General features: G+C 41.6%; 1 protein-coding gene across 8 annotated transcripts in view; it reads right to left on the bottom strand.

Annotated features, from left to right (window-relative positions):
* Positions 1-14,861, bottom strand: part of EYA4 (EYA transcriptional coactivator and phosphatase 4) — a 228,012-nt gene that overhangs the window by 117,292 nt on the left and 95,859 nt on the right. The window lies entirely within an intron of this gene.

The following is a 14,861-nucleotide window of genomic DNA, read 5'->3' as shown; positions in this document are numbered from 1 at the left end:
TAGGTAATTGTTTTTGTTTCTTTGAGTGCTTGCTCATGTCGATTCCATTCTACATGACTCACAAGCAGAATCCCTGTAGGTGGGCTCACAGTTCACAGATGTGTGGCTTCCAACACTGCTTTACGGAAGCCAGCGTCATCTCGGGCTCGCTGGGTAAGCGCACAGTGAGATGTAAATGTATGCATGGACAATCATGTGGTGGCCCTGCAGATGTCAAAAATTGGCACACGGGCCAGGAAGGCCACCACCGAGGCTTGAGTTCTAGTTGTGGGCGGTTACAACTGCCAGGGAAGGCACCTTTGCCTGATCATAGCAGAAACAGATGCAGGCTGTGATCCAGGAAGAAATTCTCTGGGCGGACACTGGACGACCTTTCATCCTATCTGCCACCGTGACGAACAACTGAGTCGACTATGGAATGGCTTCCATATGAGGAGAGATTAATAGGACTGGGACATTTCAGCTTGGAAAAGAGACAACTAAGGGAGGATATGATAAAGGTCTATAAAATCATGACTGATATGGAGAAAGTAAATAAGGAACTGTTATTTACCCCTTCACAGAACACAAGAATTAGTGGTCACCAAATGAAATGAATAGACAGCAGGTTCAAAACAAACAAAAGGAACCATTTTGTCACACAATGCACCCTCAATCTGTGTAACACTTTGCCAATTCCAGAGGATGTTGTGAAGGCCAAAACTATAACAGGGTTCAAAAAAGAACTAGATAAGTTCATGGAGGATAGGTCCATGAATGGCCAGTAGTCAGGATGGGCAGGGATTGTGTCCCTAGCCTCAGTTTGCCAGAAGCTGGGAATGGGCGAAGGGGATGGATCACTTGATGATTGCCTGTTCTGTTCATTCCCTCTGTGGCACCTGGCATTGGCCACTGTCAGAAGACAGAATACTGGGCTACATGGACCTTTGGTCTGACCCAGTATGGCTGCTCTTATGTTCTTGCAAAACAGTTTGGTCCTCTCGATATAGAAGGCTAGCGCCCTCCTGACATCCAGAGAGTGCAGCTTATTTATGTTCCTCCTCTGACTTATGAGGCTTTGGGCAGAAGACTGGCAGAAATATGTTTTGGCTCATGTGAAACTGCAAAACCACGTTGGGCAGGAAAGCTGGATGCAGTCGCAATTGGACCTTGTCCTTGAAGAACACCATATAGGGCAGCTCCGATGTAAGCACCCTAATCTTGGAGAGCCTTCAGGCAGAAGTTATTGCTACCAGGATCACCACCTTCCAGGAGAGCAGAAGAAGGGAACAGGATTCCAAGGGCTTGAATGGGGCCCTCATGAGTTGCACAAGCACCAGATTTAGGTCCCACCAGGGGACAGGATCCCATACTTGAGGCCTTTCAAGAATTGGACCGTCATGCTATTTGCGAAGACCGACCTGCCCTGGAACAGAGGGTGAAAGACTGATATAGCAACCCGGTTGACCTTAATTGAGGAAAGGGACAAACCTTGGAGCTTGAGATGCATAATGTAGTCCAGGATCAGCAGCAGTAAGGCCTGCTCAGGCCTAACCTCGTGGGCTGAGGCCCAGCACATAAAACGTTTTCATTTGGCCACATCGGTTGCTCTTGTGGAGTAGGACCTGTTGAACTTGGGCCAAACATTCCCATTCCTCAGCAGTTAACCATGGAGCAAGCAAGCTGTGAGGTGCAGCGCCACCAGATTCAGGTGCAGCAACCGGCCATGGTTCTGCAATAGGAGATCTGGCCAGAGGGCAGTGGCATCGGGGTTGCCACTGACAGATCCATGAGCGTGCTGAACCAGTGTTGGTGCAGCCACGCTGGGGCTATCAGGATGACCATGACCTTGTCTTGCCTGATCTTCATGAGAGCTCTGAGAAGAAATGGCACTGGCAGGAAAGTGTACACCAGAGCCCCCTACCAAGGAAGCAGAAAGGCGTCCAACAGGGAGCCCCTGTAAACCCCCAAAATGAGCAGGACTGGTGGCAGTTCCTGTTCTGGCAAGTTGCAAACAAGCCCACCTGGGGAAACCCCCACCTTTGGGGGACCTTGTTGACCACATTGAGTGGGGAGACCACTCATGGTGAGATGAGAAGGGTCTGCTGAGGTGATCTGCAAGTATGTTCCTGGTTCCGGGATGGTACTGTGCCACGGAGATGAATGGCATGCTGCACGCAGAAGTCCCATAGACTGAGAGCTTCCTGGCAAAAGGCTGATGACCTGGCTTTGCACTGTTTGTTGATATAAAACATCACGGTGGTGTTTTCTTTCAGGACTTAAATAACTTTGCCTTGCAACTGGGGCGAAAAAGCCTGGCAGGCCAGGTGGACCACCCTGAGCTCCCTGACATTTATGTGGAGGGAGCGGTCAATTCCCAACCAGTGGCCCTGTGTACTGAGCTCGCCCAGGTGGGCTTCCCAGCCTAGGTCTGAGGGTTTGGACACCAAAGTCAGCGATGGGGATGGGGCTGCGAAGGGGACTCCCTGCACCAGCAATGTAGGGTCCAGACACCATGCCAGTGACACCAGGATGTGGGTCTGGCACCTTGATTACCAAGTCCAGGTTGTGCCTGTTGGGGATGCAGACCGACACCAACCACGCCTGCAGCAGCTACAGGTGTAGCCGGGCATGATGGACCACATAAATACAAGCAGCTATGTGGCCTAGCAGCCTTAGACAAATGCAGGCAGTGGTGAGCGGGTGACCCTTCACACATGAGATTACATCTAACATGGCTCAGAAATGGAAATCTGGAAGGAATGCCTTGGCCTGTGTGGAACTGAGAACTGCCCCGATAAACTCTATCCGTTGCACTGGTAAGAGGGTTGACTTCTGCTCGTTCACTAAGAGGCCCAGGTCACGGCTTGTGGACCACATCAGATCGAGGCTGCTCTGCACGTGATCCTGCGATCTGCCCTTGATGAGCCAATCATCGAGATAAGGATAGACTTGGACCCCCTCCCCCAATGTCTCAGGTAAGTGGCTACTGAGGCTGTGCATTTTGTAAAGACCCACAGGCTGAGGAGAAGCCAAAGAGAAGTGCTGTGAATGGGAAATGGTGCTGGCCCACCATAAAGCGGAGGAACCGTATGTGTCCTTGGAAGATAGAGATATGGAAATAAGCACCTTTCAAGTCAAGAGCAGTATTCCAGTCTCCCAAATCCAGGGAGGGAATGATGGAGGCCAGGGATACCATGCAAAACTTCAACTTTTTGAGGTACTTGTTCAGTTGACACAGGTCCAGAATGGAACATAGACCCCTTTTTGCCTTTGGAATCAGGAAATAGCAGGAGTAGAAAACTTTCCCCCTCATTTCCTGAGGGACCTCCTCTACAGCCCCCAGTTGTAGGAGGTTGTTTACCTCCTGAACAAGGAGTTGCTAGTGAGAAGGGTCCCTGAAGAGGGAGAGGGAAGAGGGGGGATGGGAGGGAGTGGTGTCCAAAAACTGGAGGGTGTAGACCGATGACACAATTTCAAGCACCCAGTGGTCAGAGGTGACTCTTGACCAGGTCGAATGGTAAAGACGGAGATGGGTGAGGAAAAGATGGGGTAGATCCAGGAAGGTGACTGGTGCGTCGCTCTCGACTGCACCCTCAAAATGAGTGCTTCTGGCCCCCTTGGTGTTTCATCAGGCCAGGTTGCTCATGCAACTAAACCCAGTGTCCCTTCTCCTTGCAGGTCCCTGCAAAGAGTGCCAAGACCTTGGGGGTGGGGATGGATGGAATGGCTTCCTTGAAGACTGAGGCATATGCATCTCCACCAGGGGGAGGGCACTTGGGGTAGACACTTATTCCTGCCCCACAGTGCCCACCGGCACATCCTGCACCAAGCCTGCTGCTGCCGGTGCCGACTGGGGCTTGTCTGGTGCAGTGTCTGAGGACTGGTGAGACCGGCATAACGGATATGCTCCAGGCATTCCAACAAGGGCATTGTGCTGGCCGCTGGCCCTGCTGCCAGGTCAGTATTGCCATGGTGGTGGCACCCTCCGGAGCCCAGTCGTGGCGGTGCTGTCTCGGCGAGGGGCTGAACTCCCTCTCAGTGCTGGAGAAGTCCTCATCTTTGGGTGACCAGGGCAGGGCTTTTGAGGCCTGGGTCTGGCAGCTAACTGTCACTGCGGGTGACCGGTGCCAGGAGTGATCTGACCGGTGCCAGGAGAAGGGGGAACGGTGCCAAATTGAGGAGTGTCCCCAAGGTCTCGATAACGGTGACCGTCGGTGCGAAGATGACCATTGCCAGCTGTAAGATGACCACTGTCTCACTCTAGGTGAGGCCCGGCGAGAGGGCGGAGACCAAGAACATGGTGCCAGCGACCTGTAGCAGTGAACTGGTGACCTGGGCTGACGTGGAGACCAAGGGCACAGCGACTTAGGGGCTCTGCCTTGGCTCCGGAGACCAGTGGCACTCACTCGCCTTATGGGAGGCCTTGACATCTGGCTTGCCCTCGTAGGAAGCCTTAGCCAGGTCCATCACCACATGCGGTGTCGGCTGTGGCAAGAGAGTCCATTGCTCTCTGGGTGCCGGAAACTGAGAGGGTGTTGACTGCGCTGTCAGCCTGGGTCCCCTACCACTCCCCAGAGTCAGTGGCGGATCCCTTAGTGGGGTAGAGCTCCCCGGGGGTGAGCCTCCTTGTGGCTCTGGCATGGGCGGGCAGCCCAAGAGGGGCCTGTTCTCAATGCCCCTTGATTCGGCTTGCTCTGTGCTGGGTCCCTCTTCTAAGACTTCTTTTTAGGTACCGGCGAAGGGGACCAGTGCCGGGACAAGCCTGGTGTTGGGGGAGCACTGTGCACCGAGGCCGAAGTGCTGGGCATTGCATCTGGCCGGGCCAGTTCCAGCCTCCATGAGGAGGGCCCTCAAGCGAATGTCCTGGGATGAAAGTTCTTACAAATGCGACACTTCTCTTTAATGTGGGATTTCCCCCGGCACTTCAAACAGCTACCATGCGGGTCACTAACAGGCTTAGGCCTGTTGCAGTCAGAGCAGGGCTTTAAACCCAGAGACCGGGGCATGCCCCACCTGGGGAAAGTCCCAGATGGAACCCTAAATAAACTAACTAACTAGAGTACTTAATAGCTACTTACTAACTAATCTACTACAAACAAAACTATTTACAGCTGGAACCAAGGTTCAGAAGAAGGAGAAAACCGCTGACCATTTGTGAAGCAAGGGAAAGAGACGCTCCGACCAACCACCACAGGCAGCAAGAAGGAATTGGGAGGGTATACTACCAGTGGTGCCTGATATACCAACACGAGTGCAGCACTCAAGGGGGCATCATAGCCAGCCCTACGGATACCGCTAAGGCAAAAGTCTCCAAAAACTGTGCATGTGGGCACACACACACCTAGAATGGAACCGACATGAGCAAGCATTCGAAGAAGAACAGTAGCATTTAATTTTAAAAAAGGGGAACTACAAAAAAATAAGGAAGGTAGTTAAATGCACATTAAAAGGAACAGTCACAAGAGTAAAAAGCCTGCAAGCTGCATGGAAACTTAAAAAAACAGCAAAAGAGAGGTTCAAACTAGATGTATTTGCCAAATTAAACAAAACAAAAGCAAAGAAAAACTAAAAACAGTAAGAGCTCCAATATGCCATATGGCTAAATAGAGTAAAATAGGCATAAGGGCACCCTTTAAAAAGTAGAAGTCAAATCCTACTGAGGAAAATAGAAAGGTGCATAAACTCTGGCAAGCCAAGGGTAAAAGTATAATTAGACAGGCCAAAAACGAATTTGAAGAGTAACTAGCAAAAGACACAAAGACTAACAACAAAAAAATTCAAGTACAGCAGAAGCCAATCAATCAATGGGGCCACTGGATGATCCAGGGGCTAAATAAAGAAGACAAGGCTTTGCAGAGAAGCTAAATTAATTATTTGCACCAATCTTTGCATTTGTTTTCACTGCAGAGGATGTGAGGGAGAGTCCCACACTTGAGCCATTCTTTTTAGGTGACAAATTTGAGGAACTGTCCCAAATTGAGGCATCAATAGAGGAGGTTTTGGAACAAATTGATAAATTAAACAGTAATAAGTCACCAGGACCAGATGGTATTCACCCAAGAGTTCTGAAGGAACTCAAATATGAAATTGCAGAACTACTAACTATGGTATGTGACCTATCGCTAAAATCACCCTCTATATCAGATGACTGGAGGACAACTAATGTAATGCTGATTTTTTTAAAAGTCTCAGAGGTGATCCTTGCAATTACAGGCCAGTAAGCCTAACTCCAGTGCCAGGCAAATTGGTTGAAACTATAGTAAAGAACAGAATTACCAGACATATTTACTTTTGAAAAGGCAATGACCAAGAGCCCAATTCAGTTTAAAAAAAAAATCTTGATGATACTGTTGTGCTCAAGATCGCGGAAGAAGCAGAAAATTGATTTTTCCACAATTTTCCAGAATGCAGAGACTGGACATACTTTGATTTATTGAATTGGGCCCTAAAATTAGCTTTATCATATCTCATCAATTCTTAAAAAGTAAGTGTTTTATTCTTTAACAAAATGGAAGCTCCAGTGTAGATTTGCTCTAAATGAGATTAACTTTGAGAGCTGATATGAAGTATTCTGTGAAGAGATATTTATCAATTATTAAAATAATTACATCAATTCATCCACTGTCATAAATATGTCAGTCACTGATTCAATCAACTTATAATTACAAGGCCAGATTCCAATGTAGATGATTATGCAACTTTATACTGCAAAATACTGGCAGAATTGATGACCAAAAAATGAATTTGGGGACTAGCCATAGAATTTATATTTGGTGCGAGCAACCAAAATGACTACAAAGGAAAAGGAAATTAGTTATGCTGAAAAGTCAGAGAAGCCTGAACCTAAAGGAAATATTATGTAATACTGTAGGTTATATGAATCTCTCCTGCTAATTAATTAATTCAGCTGAGCTAATAAATTAACTGTTTTCCTGCTGCACACCTACCATATACAGTCCATCCCATTTTCTTATGGAAGAAAATATTGTTTCGGCGAATAAAAGTTGATAATTGTTAATTCTTGTAATTAAAAATTAAATAAATCCCATTTTGAATAAACCAAACGCTGAAGAATCTGGTCAAACTTTGGGGTGAAATAATGCCTCATTGACTTCAAATACGAGTATGAAAGAGGATTTCGGAAATCAACTATTACATATGAAATCTCACCTGAAGCACTTCAAAAGTTATGAAGACATCAGAGGCCATACGGATACAAGGAACAAGAACACTGCAGATCAGGTTGTTGGAACATGATATTTGTGTCTGAGGGTGGGGTTGGAGGGTAGGAAAGGGTGGGGGTAGGAGATGCGAGCACCAGAGCATTATAACACCGTTTCCACTTTCAGCATGAAAGTTTTCTTTCTTCTTTTCATTGAAAACAAAGTTGAAAATTTAAGCAAAGAGAAGTCAGGGAGCTGCTCATGTCTTTCTCTGGACTTTGATAGGAGTCTAGGGTCTGCTGAGAAACAGCTAATGCACGTGGGCACATCCTTGACGCATTAATTTTGTGCATATGCTGTTTTACACCTCAGTAGCTCCCGAATCTCTTTCTAGGATTGATAGCAAAGATTTTTCCAATCATCTAACCTTTCTCCAGGTATTGAATAAATACTCTCAGGATCCAGGGAAACAATCCCATAGTCCCATTCTCTCACAGATCCCACTCTAGCTCCATAGAAAGATGACAGGGCTAGCAAACTAGACATAACCAGGAGACCATGAGAGGTGGTAATCCAAAGACGTAATAACGAGTTAAGGCATCTCTTTGCTGCAATTAACAATTTAATAAGAAGATACTGACAGAGTAAATCCTTCAATGCTACATAAGAAACCCAGGGACCACCACTGGACCCTCCAGGTTCTTTTTCATTTCTCGTCTCCTTTACTTTCTTCCTTTCTTTCAGAACAAACCAAGGCAATTCAATGCAAAGAAAAAATAATAATGAAACTTTCAAGTAGAAAATTTAAGCAAACAGAAGTTCAAAAGTTAATGTTTCCACAGCAATGCTAATGCAAAGTGCTTCAGATTCCTACTTTTGCTTTCAAGGGTATACTTTAGTATATGTCTGTGTATTTTGTTAAATTCATGCATTATGGTACCATAAAGTATACTATGTTCATTTGGTATTGAACCATCTGTGAGATCTCCCAAGAACGACACATGCACATGGCTCGGATAAAATTAAGACCATGCTGAATCCTCCCTGTCACTGAAAACAGCCAATTTTTGCCTACTTAATTCAGACTTTGAATTGAAGAGCCTTGATTACTAAGCCTCCTGAGAATCCCCTTCTACACTCTGGAACAGACATAACACAACCGATTCTTCCCGCCTCCAAATGAAGCACAGCAAAGCCCCAGGTCCAGATCCGCAACATTTAACTTGTAGGTGCCTTGAAAATCACTTGAATCTGCAAATCTTGGTTTAGGTACCTAGACTTCCTATACACTGAATGGGAAGAGACAGGCCCCTGAGAATGGGTTCCACAAAAGCCAGCATTTGAGGCAGGAAGCTACCTAAATTAGCCAATGAGAGACGCAGATTAGAATGGTGTTCCCTAAGCCCCATCCCTCTCACAATGTTAAGCACTAAGTCCGGGCTAGTGGGAGGTTCTTATTGCTGTTTCTGATCCACAGCCAGGAGTCCACGTCCTGGAGTGTGGTGGCTTAAGCAAAAATGGCACACTCATAACTCCTTATAACCTTTAGCCAAGTGCTTTGGAAACTCACCCTCCTCCCCCGCCTCCCACTCCTCTCTGGCCATTTTGTGTGGAGTAGGCGTGCTCTGAGCGCAACTAACAGATCAGGCCCCTAACGCAAGATAGGTGTTGTCTCACCTATCTTCCCCTCATTTGAGGATTGCACTGAGGCTTAGGCTTGAGATAGGTGTCCAGACACCTGTCTGAGACAGCAGTACACATGCCGAAAGGCAGAAACTTAGGCACCTAGTGAGTTTAGACACCTACAGGGTTAGGAAGCAGCTGGGGGGGGGGGGGGGGCCAGGAGAGGGAGGGTTGTGGATCACACTAGCAAGTAAATCTGGGATTCAAGCAATTTAAGTCCCCTGGTGACTCTGAGCCCTTTGATTATTTACTCCTCTAGCCTTATTAATTGCCTGGGCAGGAAGTTTTCCCATCCCATTCAAATTTTGGTTGGCTAGTTCATGGATACACTCAGCTGTCCAACTTAGTAATAGTAAGGGTAGCTGTAGAATTATAGTAGCGCATGATTGGGGCCACATTGTGTTAGGTGCAGTACATACACAAAGTAAAAAGACTGTCCCTACTCCAGAGAACATTCAATCTTGGGACACAATCCAGCAAAAATCTGTGAACTTGCATAACCATATGCACTGTATGTAGTCCCATTGTCCTCAATGGTAAAACTCACAGTGTGCAAAGGTAAGCATGTACAGTTATTACAGTTAAAGTTATTAAATCTTGCTCAACATACACTTATGAAGTCATCTGGCTTTTGTATTTCTTTAACAACTGCAATTACTTTCTCTCTCTCTCTCTGAGTCTTTGCAGGACCAGGGCCTTGGTTAATGCCAAGGTGCAACAGGTGGACAAAACAAACAGGCTGGAGAGAATGGGGTTGAGGTAACAGTAACATGACCATGTAATATGGACACGGTTTGGCTCACCACCTGCCTACCCATCATCAGCTGGCAGAGTTCTGTAGGCATCCTGGCAAAAGTGAATCTGAAGGACGGATTTGAATGAGGACAAAGTAGAACAACAGGACAGTTCCCTGCACCTGCTGGAGGATTGGAGGTATTAGCCCGTTAGGGTCCACTACTGTATACACTATTGGCCTAGACTTAATTTTCAGACACCACTTAATGGGAATTGTGGGCACTCAGCACCACTGATAATAGGCAATGTGGAGGAGATAACTTTGTTTTAAAAGCTGTAACCTTGGAATTTCCTGTCTTTTTCATGCTTGCTGTCTGAAATATAACATAGCCGTAGTGCGATTTTGGGGATTTAAAATACCAACAAATAATTTTACTTTTTCACGCCTACACTGCAACACTCAGGATGTTGTACAATATTTACATTTATGGACAACACAACAAAAACATTCCAGTAAAAAAAACACTCACATTTTAAACAAATGCTATATTAAAAATCAATGGAAGGGGAAATCTGGACATGGTGGGAGAAAGTAATGAATATTCAGGCATTATATTCCACCTTGAAAATTACCAAGTAAATTGACAGTGCAAAAGCAATATACAGCTGTCCCTTTTCTTCAGTTTGATATATTTCAGTTCTTGCTCACTGGTGACACTAATTTGTTTAGTATTATAGCAATAATTTCTAACAGCTGTTGTCACATTAATAAACTATGTCAGATAACTGAAAATTTCAACAAACTACTTACGTTAAATACATTAAAAATCCGCTGCTGAATAAACTGCTAGTTAAATAAGATAACTACTTTCTTAAGTCATATACATATCCTTACTTACAAAAACTACATTCATTATTAGTCAAACTGAATTTTAACAAATAAAACCTCACAAAAGAAATGGATCCAGTGCAAGGACTAACAGTGTGCATTTGTACTGTCATACAACAGATGCTGGGAAAGAAATTATTTTTGAAAAAAATATTTATTGAGAGTGCTTAATTAATCATACAGGTCTAAATAATTTTCACATTAACGACAGTGCCCGAGGACACACTGGAATGCAGGTTAAAAAGTACTCTCCAGTAAATACATAGGAGATCAAATCTAAATGCATACATAAGCCTACTACATGTTGTAGATACTATATGCTATAAGGTATGTATGTTACACAGCTATGATATAATATATTTTTATTTTGTAATTTGACTTGTAACTCATTCAGTCAATAGGCATCAATCTCATGCTCTGGGAACATTTACACCATTTACAATTTACATTCATATCAAAAATATAAATATAAATATAATATATTGTTGTTCATCTTACTTATTCATGGTGGGATACACAACCAACTCTTGCAGACATAAAACACCCCAAAATATGGTAGATTATGTACTTATTTTATTATTTACTTTTTATGTGCATGTACATTAAAGCAATATAGAAACAAAGTCACAATTAAGAAACAATATTGAAATATTAGTGCCTTTTCCTTTTACCTGTGGGATAGCTCTTTGACACCTGCACTAATATCTGTATTTACAGTATGAAATATATATGTAAATCTCAGACCATCAACTAATGGTACATTTTTCATTATTAGTCAATAGGGACTACATCTGAGGTAATATAGCACTTAAAATACCACAGAAAGAACCACGAGATGCTTTGATAGATAATGTTTCCGCTCATATGTAATTATTTCTCTTGCTCTCGTTTTTTAGATTTGGAAATTTGACTGGTTTGTTGTTTTACACTAATATGTCCAGGTTTAGCACTCTGGACAGATATATTTTCATGTTGAAAGTATTTATCTTTCAAAAGTGCTCTGATGATCAAACAAATTTTCCAACAGCAATTATTTTATGTTCTTTCTCAAATTTGTTCTATTTTGTTCATATTTTCAATCCTACTGTAGATTCTTTAATGAAAAGGCGATCATTTTGAATCGGGAATCCTTCCACTTTGTTTTGGACTATTTTATGCAAATAATTAGCATTACTTAAAGAAAACTATTGCAGTTAGAAAGTGTGAGAACAACTAGGATTATGAACATGAAAACGTTCAATACAGTTTAATATTGAAGGACGTGTTTCTGACAGCTAGACCACTGAATGTGTAACAATGATAAAGTACCTGGCCACTCATATGCATTAGTTTTTTCCATGGTGTTCTCAAGCGTATCTGAGTACTTCAGAAAATAAACACAGTATGCACTCATGCTCATCCCTTAAAAGAGAAAAGAGAGTCTCCTTCTTCTCACACTTAACTTGAAAAGTCATCCACATCCTTTTTTTCTACATGAGATGTTGGAATGTTTTGGCCACAAGGTTAAGAAAGATTCTCCCATTTATCACAACCTGCCAAGCACAACAGGGTCACACCAAGCCAGAATTCTACCACTTAACTAATCCAGCTTCATCACAAGCATGAAACTTCAAAGATTTTTTGCCACAGGCAAAAATTAGTTCTTATTTGCTTTAAAACTCAAGTATCAATCAAGTTAAATTGTGCTTTAGTGGAGCTCATATTTTGCACATTCAGAATAATGTATATCTTTGCTCCTCAGTCCTGACTCTAATTGAATGCAGAGCTTACCTGGTATATCAATACAACTACTTACTTCTGTAACTTTCTCAAAGCAAAAGTAAGTACAACAAAAATCTGACAGATTGATTTTTGAAGAGGTAACAAAACCTTTTACCTTTTTTTATTTGATTAAAAAGTAAACTTTTGTATATCCAAATTATATGTGCATACAAATAATTCAAATTCATACATCAATACAGATATTAATAGATTACCATACTTCATAAAAGACATTTTCAAATTATTTTTGCATTCCAAACTTTTTACTGCTAGATATATTTATTTAACTACCAGCCATAGTTATCGTATTTCAAGGATAAGTAGCCAGGTTATAGATATTCCTAAAGTATCTTAATTTTGATGATTCAGAGATTTATTCATATGATCAGTCAGACAGAACTTTATTTTCACCTGAATATTTATTAGGGAACTCACAAGTTTGTTTTAGCTTAAACACTAAATCTTTCTGAATTCTACCATTTTGAGATTTTATTGACATTTTGCTTTCAATTCTATACAAACAATATGAATACTGTACTTTTTAATCAATACCTTCTTAAAGAATGATTATATAATAGGGTTTTTTAAATTCGCATTATGTTTCAAGACACTGTGCTACAGTTTTCTTGCAAATTATACTGTATTTCTTTTAGTTACTACTTTAAGTTAATTCTTAAATATTGCATTAAGTGAGAGAACACATGGAACACGGGTGGTGATACATGAATATAAATCTTCCTGTTAAGATTCTATGGGAATGTATTTTTCTATTTGGTTTTATTCAATCTTGTTTTGTTAGTTGGAAATGTAACTATCATTGATAAAAAAATTCCACACATCATATACAGGCATTTTGTATACAAATGTAACATAGACATACAATTGTTTTATTTAAAAATATAATATTATAGTACAATTACAATGTCAAATTAATTAGGATTTATTCTGAAGTTGAAAACTGCATATTTTAAACAATACTATTTTTTTTTCAGCTTGCCATTTTCAAGCAACCCAAAGTCCATACTAATACTTACAAAATTTACATATATTATGTGCTGAGGAAGGAAAGAAAGCAGCAGAAGATAAAGGAGGAACAGGCTATTTTAGCATACCTATAAGGGATAATTAGGATATACAGAATTCTCTTATTTGCCTGCTCCATTTTACAGAATGCCTGGACAAGTTATTAAATCTTGCTCAACATACACTTATGAAGTCATCTGGCTTTTGTATTTCTTTAACAGCTGCAATTACTTTCTCTATATACACACATTATTTCCCCAAAGCTAAATTTGAGATCACTTGCAGGCCATAACCTACAGTGGTGATGCTACTTAATATATTAAATGATTTAATGAATTATGTAATTTAAGCATTCGAACACTTGCAAACAAATAATTCTTGCCTTAAAGAAAACTTGTCTTAGAAAAATGCTTGGAAAAACCAAAATTTTTAAGCAAGGAATTAAAAAAGATATGTTGTTTATATATCTTTTTAGCACGTTCACTTATTTTAGTTCAGAAAACAAAAATCACAGTAACAAAAAAGTGGTGAGACAGTTAAAAGTCATTCAACTCAAATGTATCTCACAAAATAGTGAGCAATCTAAGAAAAGAAACACGTAATTGGATACTGCCGCTTGCTGTTAACCAGACCCTAGAAACTAAATTGAAGAACTTATTGGCTGTAATAATTTATCATACCTTTCTTCAAAACAGGTTCCCTAAACAATAAAGCTCCCTGAAGCAGTAAATCAATTTTCACAGATGGACAGAAGTAATTTTTCCCCTGAACTTTGTTTCCTTTACTAGGATAATAAAACAGTACTCCTAGAGCAAACCCTGTCTGATTCTCTTGAATGAAACAGACATTTAAGAAGCAGTAATCGTTACGCCAACTCACATCATGGCCCCTGAATGCAGCAGAGCAACAGCTTTGCTGTACTCGCCTACTACTCTGACTCAAAGGTAGAAAAATGCATTTGAACACGCTGTACAGCAACACTCTACGCAGCAACCTATGTAAAAAAACATTTGACAGTCAGAATTCACGTTCCAGAAACTAACTAACTATGTTACTACAAACCACAGCAAAAAGTTCTCAAAGATTTTGCAAAGCAGTAAAATCACAATCAAATGTGAACACCACAGTTTTGCTCCCGAACGTCCTATAACACTTCAGAAAAGTTTACCAGGAAAGGTAAAAGCTAGCCTTTTGAAGAAAAATTAGCATTGACACATTAGTATGATTACAATTCATCATCTTCTGTTCTAAACAAAAGTCAAATCATGTTAGAAATAACCTAAAATGTAATATGAATAAAATAAATTCACTTCATATGTATACTTAATTAGTTTTGACAACAAATATTTTTCCCCAAATACAGCTAATTAATTTTATTGCTTAGGCTCTGAAAAATGATAATTTCCCATCAAGACACTTGTCATAATGTTTTAACCATTAAGGATTCCCTATATTCAATTTATCCAAACATTAATAAACTATTTACAGATTATATGAAGTATGAGACTTGTGTTGCATGTTATCTAAACTTCATTTCATTTCCTACAGAATTTAAAGTATAATGGAAAAAATGAAAATGAAGCTTTCTGAGAAAACACACAAAATCAGAGAGTTTGAGGAACTCA

This window comes from Caretta caretta, chromosome 3 (assembly GCF_965140235.1).
Source record: "Caretta caretta isolate rCarCar2 chromosome 3, rCarCar1.hap1, whole genome shotgun sequence".
Classification (NCBI taxonomy): Eukaryota; Metazoa; Chordata; order Testudines; family Cheloniidae; genus Caretta; species Caretta caretta.
Note: the sequence above shows the minus strand (reverse complement) of the source record. Positions and strands in the feature narration are given on the sequence as shown.